This window comes from Haemaphysalis longicornis, unplaced genomic scaffold, assembly GCF_048455015.1.
Source record: "Haemaphysalis longicornis isolate Haplotype H1 unplaced genomic scaffold, Haemaphysalis longicornis Haplotype H1 scaffold_4, whole genome shotgun sequence".
In the NCBI taxonomy this organism is placed as follows: Eukaryota; Metazoa; Arthropoda; class Arachnida; order Ixodida; family Ixodidae; genus Haemaphysalis; species Haemaphysalis longicornis.
Genome location: NW_027526361.1, coordinates 75,346,021 through 75,359,177, shown reverse-complemented (window position 1 = coordinate 75,359,177; position 13,157 = coordinate 75,346,021). Strand labels below are relative to the sequence as shown.

At 48.0% G+C, this 13,157-nt stretch overlaps 1 non-coding gene across 1 annotated transcript; it reads left to right on the top strand.

Moving 5' to 3' along the window:
* Positions 1-11,910: 11,910 nt before the first annotated feature.
* Positions 11,911-11,983, top strand: Trnat-agu (transfer RNA threonine (anticodon AGU)). Its single transcript has one exon. It is a non-coding gene; the product is annotated as a tRNA-Thr (tRNA).
* The last annotated feature ends 1,174 nt before the right edge of the window (positions 11,984-13,157 follow it).

Sequence of the window (13,157 nt, the reverse complement as noted above, 5' to 3'; positions counted from 1 at the left end):
AGGAACGCCCATTTGAAGTGCGCGCCAGGAGCGCGCCAATCAGCAAGCGCCAGCGCCGACGCAACGAGGAATCATGGGCAAAGCTGGCAGCGCACTGGTCGGCCAATCAGGGAAGGCCACGCATGGGACAAGTGGCGAGATGACCATATAAGGACAGGGAAGAAGCAAGAAGCCAATGGGAGTGCGCCACGAGAGAGCGCAGAGGGTATAAAGCGGGGCACACAAAGAGAAGGGGGAGGCAAGACAACGGGAGGCAGACAACCAGGAGGCGGCCGGAGCGCGTGAGCTTCACGGAACGAGGCAGGGGGACGCGGCCAGGCCATCGACCACGCCATCCGAGCATGGGTGGGAGCGGGTCGACTTTGCATCGGCATGGTCATCCTAGGTGCATCACGAACCTGCGTCTTCGTGGCCCCAGCGGCATCGGTCGGGCACCAGCGGCCAGCGTCCACGCTCCGTCGACGTTCGTCTCGACGGCCCCGAAAGGCTACCTTCGGGCCGAGCCTACCTGGAACCTCCAGCGGCAGCGGCTACCAGGGGGTAGCCACCGAGGAAGCAAGCCGCCGAAGGGATGACCGCGCATCGAACGCCGGCATCAAGGACCTCCAGCGAGAGCGGCTACCAGGGGGTAGCCGCAGAGGAAACGTCAGGACGCGCGGAGCCCACGCCGTCCACAGAGTGACCGCGCGCATCGAACGCCGGCACCGAAACGAGACGAGGACGGCTACCACCGAGTCGCGGCCACGCAACGGGTGCGACACGTCAGCGCCGACGACAGCGGGGTAGGCCAGTCCATTATAGGGACATAGTTGTAGAACACAACTGAGGAGTTGTGGTACAAGAGGAATTAACGAGAACTTAGTTAAGGAGTGTATTTAGAGTGTACTTAGTGTAGGACGTTATTGTAGAGACTTTTGGGTTTTGAGTTGAATTGTATATTGAGCTGTTAAGTTAGGGGTTTGTATTTGAGTTGTGTTTGGGATTGTTAGAGGTTTGAGTGTGTATCATTTTCGTGTAGTTTAAATATTAAGTGCTTGTGCGTTCAGGCTTTTTTTTTAGTGTGCATTAAATGGGTGTTATGTCCAACTCTTTCACGGCTTCCCTGTGTCCATTGCTCCGAGCTGGTTGAGACGACCCCACCATCGGTTCACGTGACAGTAACACACCAACAAAAAAGCTGTTTAGAAGTTCTCGCAATGGCCCTGTTGAGGTCATGGCACCACCAAGTAGAAACATGAAATATGTTGCGCCTTCCCAGCAGGTGCTATAGCTTGTGGTAAAGCATGCAGAACCCCGAGTTTACGCCATTCCACTACAATTTTTTCGCCCCCGGCAATATCGAAAAATCTTCAGCATGGGCACATTCCGGAAAAAGGCAGCAGAATAAATAGCGATTGCCTCCTGGATGTGTTTCTTTTTTTCACGGTGAGACTGCTGAGTATTTTGTACCTGTTTGAAACAGCCCAATAAAATTATGTGGGGTGTAGTAATGACGCAGTAATAAAGTAAAGCCACAAAGGGGAAAATTGAATCTTCACCACGCATTTTTCACTGCCATAAATTCGACACCACTTACAAATGACGATATTTTGCACTTGCTTCGCAGGTAAGCGCACGTGAAACCTCCTACATTATTTTTTTAACGTATGGTGAAAAACCAGCACAACGTTGATTGTGGCCCATGGAAAGGTTAATAATGTTTTACCCGGCCGTTCTTGACGAATGATTTCAATCAAATGTTATGACCTGTTTTTTTTACAGACCGGGGGCTCTGTTCCAGAAGGCCCGAGGTTTGCCTAGTCCCGAGTTTCCAGCTGCTCGGGTTAGGAAAGTAGGGATAGTGGAGCATCCGATACACCTCGAGCGAAACAGCCGGAATCACGCTCAGCACACCTGGCATATTCAGCGCGCTGTATTGGGGCCGCTTACGTTGAAATAGCGCCAAAAAGAAACGGCTCCGCAATGAAAAGAATTGTACAGTTTTGTTGACATGGAGGAAATACAAGATGGGCAGAGAAATGCTTTTCATATATCAGAAATATTGGAACTGCAATAGCAATAAAATGTGATGTCGGTAGAAATTTAGCCCCATCTTCCCGAAGGGAACGATGAGTAGATGCGGAGAATTGTTGGTTTGTGGGGTGGTGCTGACGCTTGCTTGCGCCAGCCCACTAACTGACGGGACTGTTGCTTCCATAACACTTCATCGGAAGAACGAAGTGAAGTGGAGTCAACCGCAGCAAGCGCTGAACTGAACGCGCGCAGCGCGCTACCCGATTTACATTCAAGGTTGAAGGAGAAGAGACGAGAGGAGGAGAGATGCGCAAGCCCCGAGCATTCGCGCCGACGAAGCTCAGGGTCCGCCTCTCGCTTCAAGCGTTTGCGCTCAGCGTCGCGTGCCCTTCGCTGCGCAGCTTTGTCTGCAGTGGACGTAACGTTGCTGTTAGTTTGTGGGGTGGTGCTGACGCTTGCTTGCGCCAACCCACTAACTGACGGGACTGTTGCTTCCATCACACTTCATCAGAAGAACGGAGTGAAGTGAGGTCAACCGCAGCAAGCGCTGAACTGAACGCGTGCAGCGCGCTACCCGATTTACATTCAAGGTTGAAGGAGAGGAGACGAGAGGAGAAGAGATGCGCAAGCGCCGAGCATACGTCGCGAAAGCAGAAGCGAGAACGCGGGAGAAGCGAAGGCAAAGCGCACGCAGCTGGTACGAGAGAAGAAGTGGCGGGAGTATGGCGCAGTTGTGGGAAAGAGGAAAGGAGGAGAGTTGCGCATGCGCATTGTGAGTGCGGACGCCGACGTGGGACATGCCCAAACTATAGGATGCTCCGCATCTAAAAGTACGGCTTGTCCTATCTTCCGCATGAAGCACCATCGGAAATCGATCTGTAATGCTCATTCCCTAGCATAAACTAGATAACCCCACTGCTACTCCGAAATCCCCAGCCCGGCCTTTGGCCACGCCCGGCGCGGGGTGGTCCGTTTTTCTCGGTGCTCTGTGCTTTCACTGAATTATGCTTGCTACGTGGCTTGAGGGTACACACAGTGCAACTCTGCGCAAGCACAAACCAAGTAATCAAAGGGGTCCACTGTAGCGGACGGAACGCGCCGTGCTCACGACCATCAAATATCGCTTTTGTTTACGGTTTGGTTGAGTGTTCATGGCGGGCGCTTATCAGAAATCGTCACATGTAAACAGCGTGTTTGAGCATTGGCGAGTGCGTTTTAGACGTTGAAGTCGTGTCATTTGCCATCGACTGTGCCTTCATGGTGTATGAAGAAGGCTCCCGTGCGAAAATCCTGTCGTCTTGGCCTCGGCTACCCGCTCGTACAATAGTGAACTCTAGTTCGGGCCGAACACCCCCACGACTGTGGCACAATTGGCTGGCCTGGGGACTTCATTTTTGTTTTGTGCTAAGATCTTGTCGTTGCTAGCGGGCATCAAATAACGACTTCGCGGCTACGACGCTACGCCCACACTAAGTGGACGTCATAGGTGGGTGTAGCTTCGGTTGTTAGGCCATGCCCACGAATGGGCTGGGTGTGCTTGACTGACATTAGGACTCGGAAGATTCGCGGGCATGGTTTTGAACGGCCGAGTTGAACTCGGGACACACGTGGTGGCCGCTGCTGCGGCGTGGTGCATTTTTATGGTCGTCGTAGCAGGCACATTTCTACCACGACAGGTCTTTTAAAGGAAGGAGGAATTTCGAGCTCATTTTTATCTCTCGAAAAGTGATGTTCATTGGTTATGCAGTCGTCTGGCGAGAGACCCCGTATGCGACTACTTAGAGGCGGCTTTCGCTCGATGACCATCCAGGAGCAAGTGTAGTGTGCGCTGCGGTTTTACGCGACCGGCAGCTTCTATAGAAGCGTTCGTGTTGACCGCACCATCGACCGCCACCAGTCGACCGTCATCGGGTGTGTGCGCAATATGATCAGTGGAGACGTGTTTCCCAGACCTCACCCTTTTTTTAGGTGGTTAGGCGGACATAGTTTCCGCAGGTTCCTACCGCTCGTATATCCGTCTGCAGCCGAAGCGTGCGCTTCAGTTATCGTCAGCTCGCAAAGCTGTTTCGAACGAAGCGTTGCATGATGTGCGTTTTTTTAATCATCAGCGTGGCAGACAGTCTCCCTTGAGTGGTTGCGTGACGCGCATTTCGTGTGAACACGTTACTGGCAGAATAGCTTATACGTAAAGGAGGCAGTCGACGCACCAATATCACATCGAAGTGGTTTATTCGCAGGGGTGAAGCCGATATGAACACCGGTCCGAGTGTTGAGATTACCCAGATCGTTTCTCGCGCATGCACCTTACGGGGTTCATTTTCTTCCCCTGACACGTCTTTGGCGCATATCCCCGCGTCTGGATTGTACATAATCCTACCTTACTAAGCTTCCCCATGGTTGATTCTGGTACGGCGCATACCCCGATAGCTTGATGGCATGTTGCATCTGCTCTTTATCCTCGCAACAATACAATCAGCGGCGCGTGCCTATTGTCAGAGCGTCACCGTCGTGTGGCAGGAAGCAGAGCGTAAAAAGGGAGTAAAGGACAGAGATAAGAATTAAAGTAACCGTGTGACGCCAGAAGGATTGTAACCGGGAGTAAGAACGGCGCGAGGTAAGATAGGGTTGTGAGGAGATTAGACTATATGAAAAAAAAAATACGACTGTGGAGAGCTTCTTCCAACAGCAGCGGTGAATAGCAAAATGAAATGAAGGAAACAAATCTGAAAAGTTGTTGTCGCTGTTGCTATACATTCCTTCGTAACACATGGCAACTTGGGGGATTGGCCCGCAATTGGGAGCTCTGAGAACTAACGTTCCCGGTTCGCAAAATTCATAACACTGTGAATTTAAAAAGTGACAGTTGTAAGTGCAGCGTGAAGCCTGAACGTGATGTCACGGGAGTAGGACAGGTGCACACCCCCCTCGCAGAACCCCGATTCTAGGGAGGCTGTGGCGTGTTACAGTCTGCTTACACACTGAGACGAACAAATGAAAGGGAAGAAGCTGATGAAAACACGTAATAGCAGTAAAGAATCCGTACTCCCCGTACCAAAAGACAAAGAAACGAAAGAAAAGAAAACGGCGCAAGTACAATGTATTAGAAAGGAAGTTTCTAATACGTATCGTTAGGCTTTCGCCTTAAAATCACGAAAGAAGACTACCGCGCCGAGGAAATTTTGTGTCGATAAACGGAGGATTTCGGTAACGTAATACGAGCAGCAACGGTTTTGAATGTGGCGCGCTTCCATCACCCGCTTTCTTTTTTTACCAGTCGGCCATAGTCCCGTGATTGCACTGTCTGCCACCGAAGGCAGACACTGCTTCTTAGGACAAAAAATTTGAAACACAAAGCTCATATGAACGCTTGGGATAAAAAATAAAATTAACTTGGTAGCTCAATTCAAATTAATAAAGCAAAAGTATAATAAAATAAAGTAGTTGGATTTACGTGCCCCAGTAGCCACCAGTGCAGCAGTGGAGAGAGAAAACGCACTGAAAGATGTGCCACGCCCTAGTGGCGCATCCTTGGAGCGCGTTGCCCTGGACCGATTACGTCACCTCATAATCAGCAAATAGCATGAATCGCAGTTTAAAGTGCTTTAACCCTGCCCGAAATATTATCATGAGATTATTATTATCACCATAGCTCCGCCTTGCCCGAGTTTCGCACAAACGCGGGACATCTGGAATAGCACTCCTGGACTTCGAAATGTAAAAGTTGAGAGTTACGAGATAACTTAAACTACCCGTGGTTGTTGGAGATCCGCCAAAATATTGTTACGAAGTCAGAAATAAAACCAGGTTTTCACCAGGTCTGCATGCAGGATAAGTGTATTAGAGCTCAATTGTTCGAGTTTATTAAAGCTAATCAAATACGAAACGTGGAAGAATCATTCGAAGAATTGCACGCACAGTGGAAATTAGGTGAGTAGAATACGGCGGTGTCCAGTCAGCATATACTTAAGAGTGCAGCGACTCCTAAAAATATCCAAGAAGATTGAGAACATTGTCGGTCGATTCAGAATATCTAAGTGTGTGCCCAACACATTCCACTCTACCCCTACCAAACAAGACAACCGGGCACTGCATTAGGCCAGGAGGAACAGCCGGACGCTCGGCTTTTGTTAAGGCGCTGACAACTGAACGGAAACTACAAATAGGGTGTGCTTCGCGCAATGTCGACAATGGCGCTTTTTGTGTTTCGTCTTTGCCTTCAAAGCCACAGCGACAGCTGCTGCACAGCCAAATCTGTGAGCAGTATAGTAACCGTAAAATGACGAGCGAAACAAGCAAAGAAACAAAGAAAAGCAAAAATAAGTATACTAACATCGCTCTGCGTTTCAACCAACCTTACCGAGCACTCCTCTATACGGGACTCACATTTTCCTACCACACGCACTTGTATTCTAAAACCTCGCGCCATTAGAACCGCCCGTGTGCCATTTTCCGCTCCCGTTATTTATCACGGAAGCCGAAGGAATCTGGACAGTGTGATGAGCAACTCCTGCAAACTGCACCTGACAAGTCCCAGTGCACTGGACGACAGCGGTAGTACATATATGGGGCGGCGTCTGGGGCAGCGTGATTCATGAAGCGAGAAACGTTTTCCGTCCGCAAGAGCGCTTCATTGCACGGTCTCTCTCCCGCGCCTGCTATCTATTGCAGGCTCCTGGAACTTACAGTCGGCCACCTTCACGTCCACGTTTATACTTCCAGGCTGCGGCTTTGCCGGTTTAAAGCCATTTCATGCAGTTGAGACCGGAAGTTTAATTACCAGAAAACAATAAAGCAGGGCTTAAATTAAACGACGCATTTCTGACATGTGCTTACAAAGACGACCTTACTAAACGAATGTCTCGGTTTTTCTATAGCGGTACTATAGAATTTGCACAGTTTCACTATGAAAATTATTGTTTTTAATAAAAACGTACGACATTTGCGCTGTTCTTCGGTTTTGTGGCATCCTTGGGAGCACACAGTCAAAGCGACGTTTTTTTTTATAGAAAGAATACGAGGTCGTCATTTACGGGGGTTTTCGACGAGTAGTAGCCATTAATAATTCATTAGCACGCCGACGATGACGATGATGATGATCGTCATTATCATCGTCGTCATCGTCATCATAACGCTGGTAGTGAACGCCTTTATCTTGTTTAGCACATGTGTTGTGACGTTGTAACTTATTCAGTGTTTTGATGTTACTCCCCTGTTCAATGGTACTTATACAGGTACTGAAATAGCGAGCGCTCAAGCTTAAGTAATGCGTCAATAGAAAGCCATTGCGTTGGGAAGCTGAAGGATTCGCTAAAAATTTATCCCTCCAAAATTCTTTTTTCTGACAGTAACAAAGATGGCATGCCACGCATACTTTCGTGCCAACCCCCCACGCAATTTTGTTTGATTTTAATATTTCACTTGTTGGGGGATTTTCACTCGGGCAAACTACAAGCAGCGGTTCTAATGGTTGACCCAAATCATGAGAGTGGATAGCGGAGTGCCCTGATACACACTTACATTACTATAATGTTATCGAAGCCGACCGTTCATCTACATTCCTATACTTGCGGATTTTTTTATCATATGTCAACGGGGTGACGCACTTGCAGAGGGCGCATCATTGAAAACCTTGATTTTCATTTTTTAACACACTTGTGTCTGATAAGTGAATTATCTAGTCGAGTAGAAATTCTGTGAAGAATGCTAATGAGCTGCCCGTTTAAACTCGCTGCTAGGTTTTTTTAACCGATCTAAAATTCTACACCTTTAGGCGACTCCTGCATACTTTTTTTCTATGCGTTTGCATCATTCGGTTGTTTGTTGATGGACGTAGCCTTTCTTTATATACTATAGGACTGGATTGTCATCGGTGTCGTAGAATAGGCTGGGTCATTGAATTTTCTGGCGTTCACCAAGCATGCCTTATTAGTCTTGCTCATGACGACAGCACGGCTTTTTCGAAGTCTGAAAAAACACAAATCCTTATCCCTCGTATCGCCACACTGGCGTGGCATGATTAAGCGCATCCTGACAAGATATGCGACTTCCTGAAAACCACAACACTAATTTAGGGATATTGTCACTTGTTTCTTAACACCAGCGCTAAAAGGCGATTGTCACTGCGAAGAAATTGTTGAGTGCGCGTGTATTCGGATTATCGCCATTCAGAGCTCTGGCGCATGCGCTTGGAACCATGTGCTTGAGCTCTCCCGAAAGGGCTCTGGCTGCCCCTACTCCTCTGGTCGTCGCCTTCAAGGACACCGGCTCAACAACTGCGCGTTTATAGCACGCGACAATATTGTAATCTTTGTAAGGCGAAAGTGTTACATGACGCATAAGTAGAAAATACGGCGCTGTTGAATATCCACAACAGATGGTACCGAAAATTGACGACGACGCAACGAGGGAAAACACGTACAAGGAGTTTAGTTTAATGTAAAACTTGAAAACCTTATGTTGGATGGTTTAAGTTTGGTCTGTTATAAAACGAACCCATCGCTACTACATACTCGGCGTTGTTGACGTGTAAAGCAGGAGACTGACGATGATCAGGAAAAAAAACAACAGAAAGGAAAAACTAATTTTACAAATGGAATAAATTGTACAAAAGAATGTATGGGTTGAAGGCTGCCGTCATTACAGTCTTATGGGCAAATACTCTGACGTTACGGCCTTACTGTATAGGTCCGTATGTGTTCAATGTTCGCATTCAATTGTTACAGAGCACAATAGGTTCCACATACCTTGCACGCGGATCTGTAAATTTCTCGAACAATGCATCGAACCTGATTGGTCGGGTCAACCTAGCGCGGCCAATTAATTGTTCGATTAAACGTCTCCGCACTCATTTACCTAAGATCACATGCTCTTCCCGGCGTGAACATCAGAAGAAAACAGAAATGAAGCTCGCTGCATAGGCGTATTTTGGAATCTCGGTGGGGGCGCCCCGGTGTCGTCATGCACACAATAGCAGTTTCTCTCTCTCTAGACGGAGTTTGAGAACCGCTAGAGGACCGCGATGCAGCCATTGAGGTGGGCCTGCAAAGACCCATTTATTTTAGAACACGCGCATCGTGTGAGAGAGCAGCGCGTCTCCGGTTTCCCCGTAGCGCGCAACTTTTGTTCGGAGCAATTGCAGGCAGCATAATCAACCACTACAAAAACATTAAGTCGGGTGTTTGTTGCGATGCGCGAAACATCGTATTACGGGGTGCCAGCCTGGCCGTTTCCACCCGAACTTACGACCACTGCACCAGCGTGGCCGCTCATGAGGCGGCAATGTTTTCCGCGGAACGACATCTACATCTGAGGTTTTGCTACTTTGATTTTCACACAAGATACCTTTTGGAAAGATGTATACATATTGGTGAGAAAACATGGGCATTTCGAACAAAAGAAAAAGCTAAGCTAGATGAATGCACGCGGCTACAAAGGCCGGAGTGCTGCAAAAAAAAAGGAGAAAGAGAAGAAAAGTGGCTGCGAACACGCAGCTGGAAAGCTCGGTGCGCACAGTTCGGCGACAACGCAGCAGTAAACTTGCAGCGTGAGTTTCTCGGCTACGTGCGCAATCCCCATTTACCAATGCCCGCCGGCCAGTTGCAGGCTCACACACAACACGCCACCACTTGCCATCGTGCACCCGCCAGTCGTAGCTGTTTGTATCTTTGGTAAAATAGAAATGTAGTACCGACAATGTCATGGCACGCGTACCTCTTGAAGGTGCTGCTAAGGAGAGTGGAGGGACCGTACGGCTGCATGCCCGTTACTGTAGCGATATTTCAGTTCAGGCGAATCTCTTCCTCAGCACTTGTATGTATATATATATATATATATATATATATATATATATATATATATATATATATATATATATATATATATACAGAAACATATGTCAGCAGTCTACAACGCCACAGGAGGGAAGGGGGTGTGGTTAGGCTCTTTTCTTTTTCACTACGGTTAATGAAGTAAACATTTGTTTTAATATACAGAAGAAAGAAAGAAAGAACAACACGCGCCCCGAGTGGGGACCGAACCCACGCCTTTCGATTACATGTCGAATGCCTTACCAATTCGGCTATCTGGGCGACTGTGTTCTCCCTCACTTTCTGGGCTATTTATATTTACTAGAAGTGTATCTGACACTTGAGGGTGGTGGCCAGCGCCACTCTGACTACACGGGGAGAAGGGGACCTTCTTTTCAACCCCCGGGGCGTGACTAGAACGTCTACAGCCTGTCATGAGCCTATATTATTCTGCGAAAGCCTAGCGAGGGTCTCGGTTCTGGCAGCCTCGATGCCTAGGTAGAATAAGAGGGCTTCCCACCAGTTACCCGCTCATGACAGGCTGTAGACGTTCTAGTCACGCCCCGGGGGTTGAAAAGAAGGTCCCCTTCTCCCCGTGTAGTCAGAGTGGCGCTGGCCACCACCCTCAAGTGTCAGATACACTTCTAGTAAATATAAATAGCCCAGAAAGTGAAGGAGAACACAGTCGCCCAGATAGCCGAATTGGTAAGGCATTCGACATGTAATCGAAAGGCGTGGGTTCGGTCCCCACTCTGGGCGCGTGTTTTTCTTTCTTTCTTTCTTCTGTATATTAAAAAAATGTTTACTTCATTAACCGTAGTGAAAAAGAAAAGAGCCTAACCACACGCCTATGCCTCCTTTGGCGTTGTAGACTGCTGACCTATGTTTCTGTATTTCTTCAACGAGCCCCTCATTTCCTTACTATATTATTCTGCGAAAGCCTAGCGAGGGTCTCGGTTCTGGCAGCCTTGACGCCTAGGTAGCATAAGAGGGCTTCCCGCCAGTTACCCGCTCATGACAGGCTGTAGACGTTCTAGTCACGCCCCGGGGGTTGAAAAGAAGGTCCCCTTCTCCCCGTGTAGTCAGAGTGGCGCTGGCCACCACCCTCAAGTGTCAGATACACTTCTAGTAAATATAAATAGCCCAGAAAGTGAAGGAGAACACAGTCGCCCAGATAGCCGAATTGGTAAGGCATTCGACATGTAGTCGAAAGGCGTGGGTTCGGTCCCCACTCTGGGCGCGTCTTTTTCTTTCTTTCTTTCTTCTGTATATTAAAAAAAAATTTTTACTTCATTAACCGTAGTGAAAAAGAAAAGAGCCTAACCACACCCCTATGCCTCCTTTGGCGTTGTAGACTGCTGACCTATGCTTCTGTATTTCTTCAACGAGCCCCTCATTTCCTTACTATATATATATATATATATATATATATATATATATATATATATATATATATATAGCGAATCAGAATAGGAAATGAGGGGCTCGTTGAAATAAGGCAGAAATAAGGGCCGGCAGTCAAGAAAACCTCGAAACAAAGGGGAGGATGTAATAGGTAATTTAAACAGATAAAGAATTTGGAAAGAAAGAAAAAAAGTGGAGAAAAAATGCTCCTCACTTACATCCTCCCCTTTGTTTCCGAGGTTTTCTTGACTGCCGGCCCTTATATATATATATATATATATATATATATATATATATATATACAAGAGAAGAAAAACTTCGAGGAAAGCAAGTTCTCTTTGCTGAAACGTAGGCCACAATCGTGCTTTTACCTTGTTCGAAGTTTTTCTTCTCTTGTGTTCTCTACCATCTTCAACGTTCCACTACTCCCTATATATATATATATATATATATATATATATATATTTCCCATTTTGTTCTGGCAGTCTTGGTGCCGAGGGGAGCTTAAGAGGGTTCAACGCTGGTCGCCCACTCTCGACATGTCGTAGACACTCCAGTCACGACCCGGGGGTTGAAAAGAAGGTCCCCTTCACCCCGAGTAGTCCGAGTGGCGCTGGCTACCACCCCCAAGTGCAGGAAACAAAAACACCTTAACATAAATACCCGAGAAAGTGCTGGGGAAACAGCCCCGCTGGTAGCGTAGTGGTTATCGCACCAGACCAGTATTCTGGAGGTCGTGGGTTCGGATCCCACCCGGCGGGCATTTTTTCGCCACTTTCTTTTCGACTCAAAAAATTCTTCATCTCTTTCTATGACCCACCACAACCTCCCCTTTGCTTTCCGAGGTTTTCTTGACTGCCAGCCCTTATTTTCTGTCTTGTTTCACGGAGCCCCTCATTTTCCATTTTCTGATTCGCTACATGCTTAGCGAGGGCCTCTGTTCTGGCAGTCGTGGTGCCGAGGGGAGCTTAAGAGGGTTCAACGCTGGTCGACCACTCTCGACATGTCGTAGACACTCGAGTCACGACCCGGGGGTTAAAAAGAAGGTCCCCTTCACCCCGAGTAGTCCGAGTGGCGCTGGCTACCACCCCCAAGTGCAGGAAACAAAAACACCTTACCATAAATACCCGAGAAAGTGCTGGGGAAACAGCCCCGCTGGTAGCGTAGTGGTTATCGCACCAGACCGGTATTCTGGAGGTCGTGGGTTCGGATCCCACCCGGCGGGCATTTTTTCACCACTTTCTTTTCGACTCAAAAAATTCTTCATCTCTTTCTATGACCCACCACAACCTCCCCTTTGCTTTCCGAGGTTTTCTTGACTGCCAGCCCTTATTTTCTGTCTTGTTTCACGGAGCCCCTCATTTCCCATTTTCTGATTCGCTATATATATATACATATATATATATATATAAGGCAGATAGCCGAGGCTCACTTAGATTGTTAAGGCGATTTATTTACAGGCGAGAGGTGAGACGAGCGTAGATTTGAGTGTCCAGCCGGTGGCCTATCTCACGCGCAAAAGCGCTTTCTGCGGTGCTTCTTCCGATGACACCGGCGTGGGTGCATACCCTCACGGGTAGATCGGACTAATTGTCCACATGCCTGATGCATGCGCATGGTACATACTCTGATGGTAAAGTGGGCCCATTATTCTTGCTACAATATTATATATATTGTAACAGAGATATTGGCCGTTAGCAGGCGCGCCAGTGTTGTCAAAGGGATGTGTGCTCAAGTGAGACCGAGGCTGACTGTACGGTGGCGTCAATCCCCCAACTGGGGATATGTGCAAGGCTCAGACATCGGAGCAGCCCCATCGAGAACGATCTTGCTGAGAGACCTGCGCGTGGACTCCAGAGCTAGCTTGGCCTCTGGTACAACCAGCCCCGGTTACCACGCTCTAGCCGCTCGCTTGCTAATAAATCCCATTAAAAA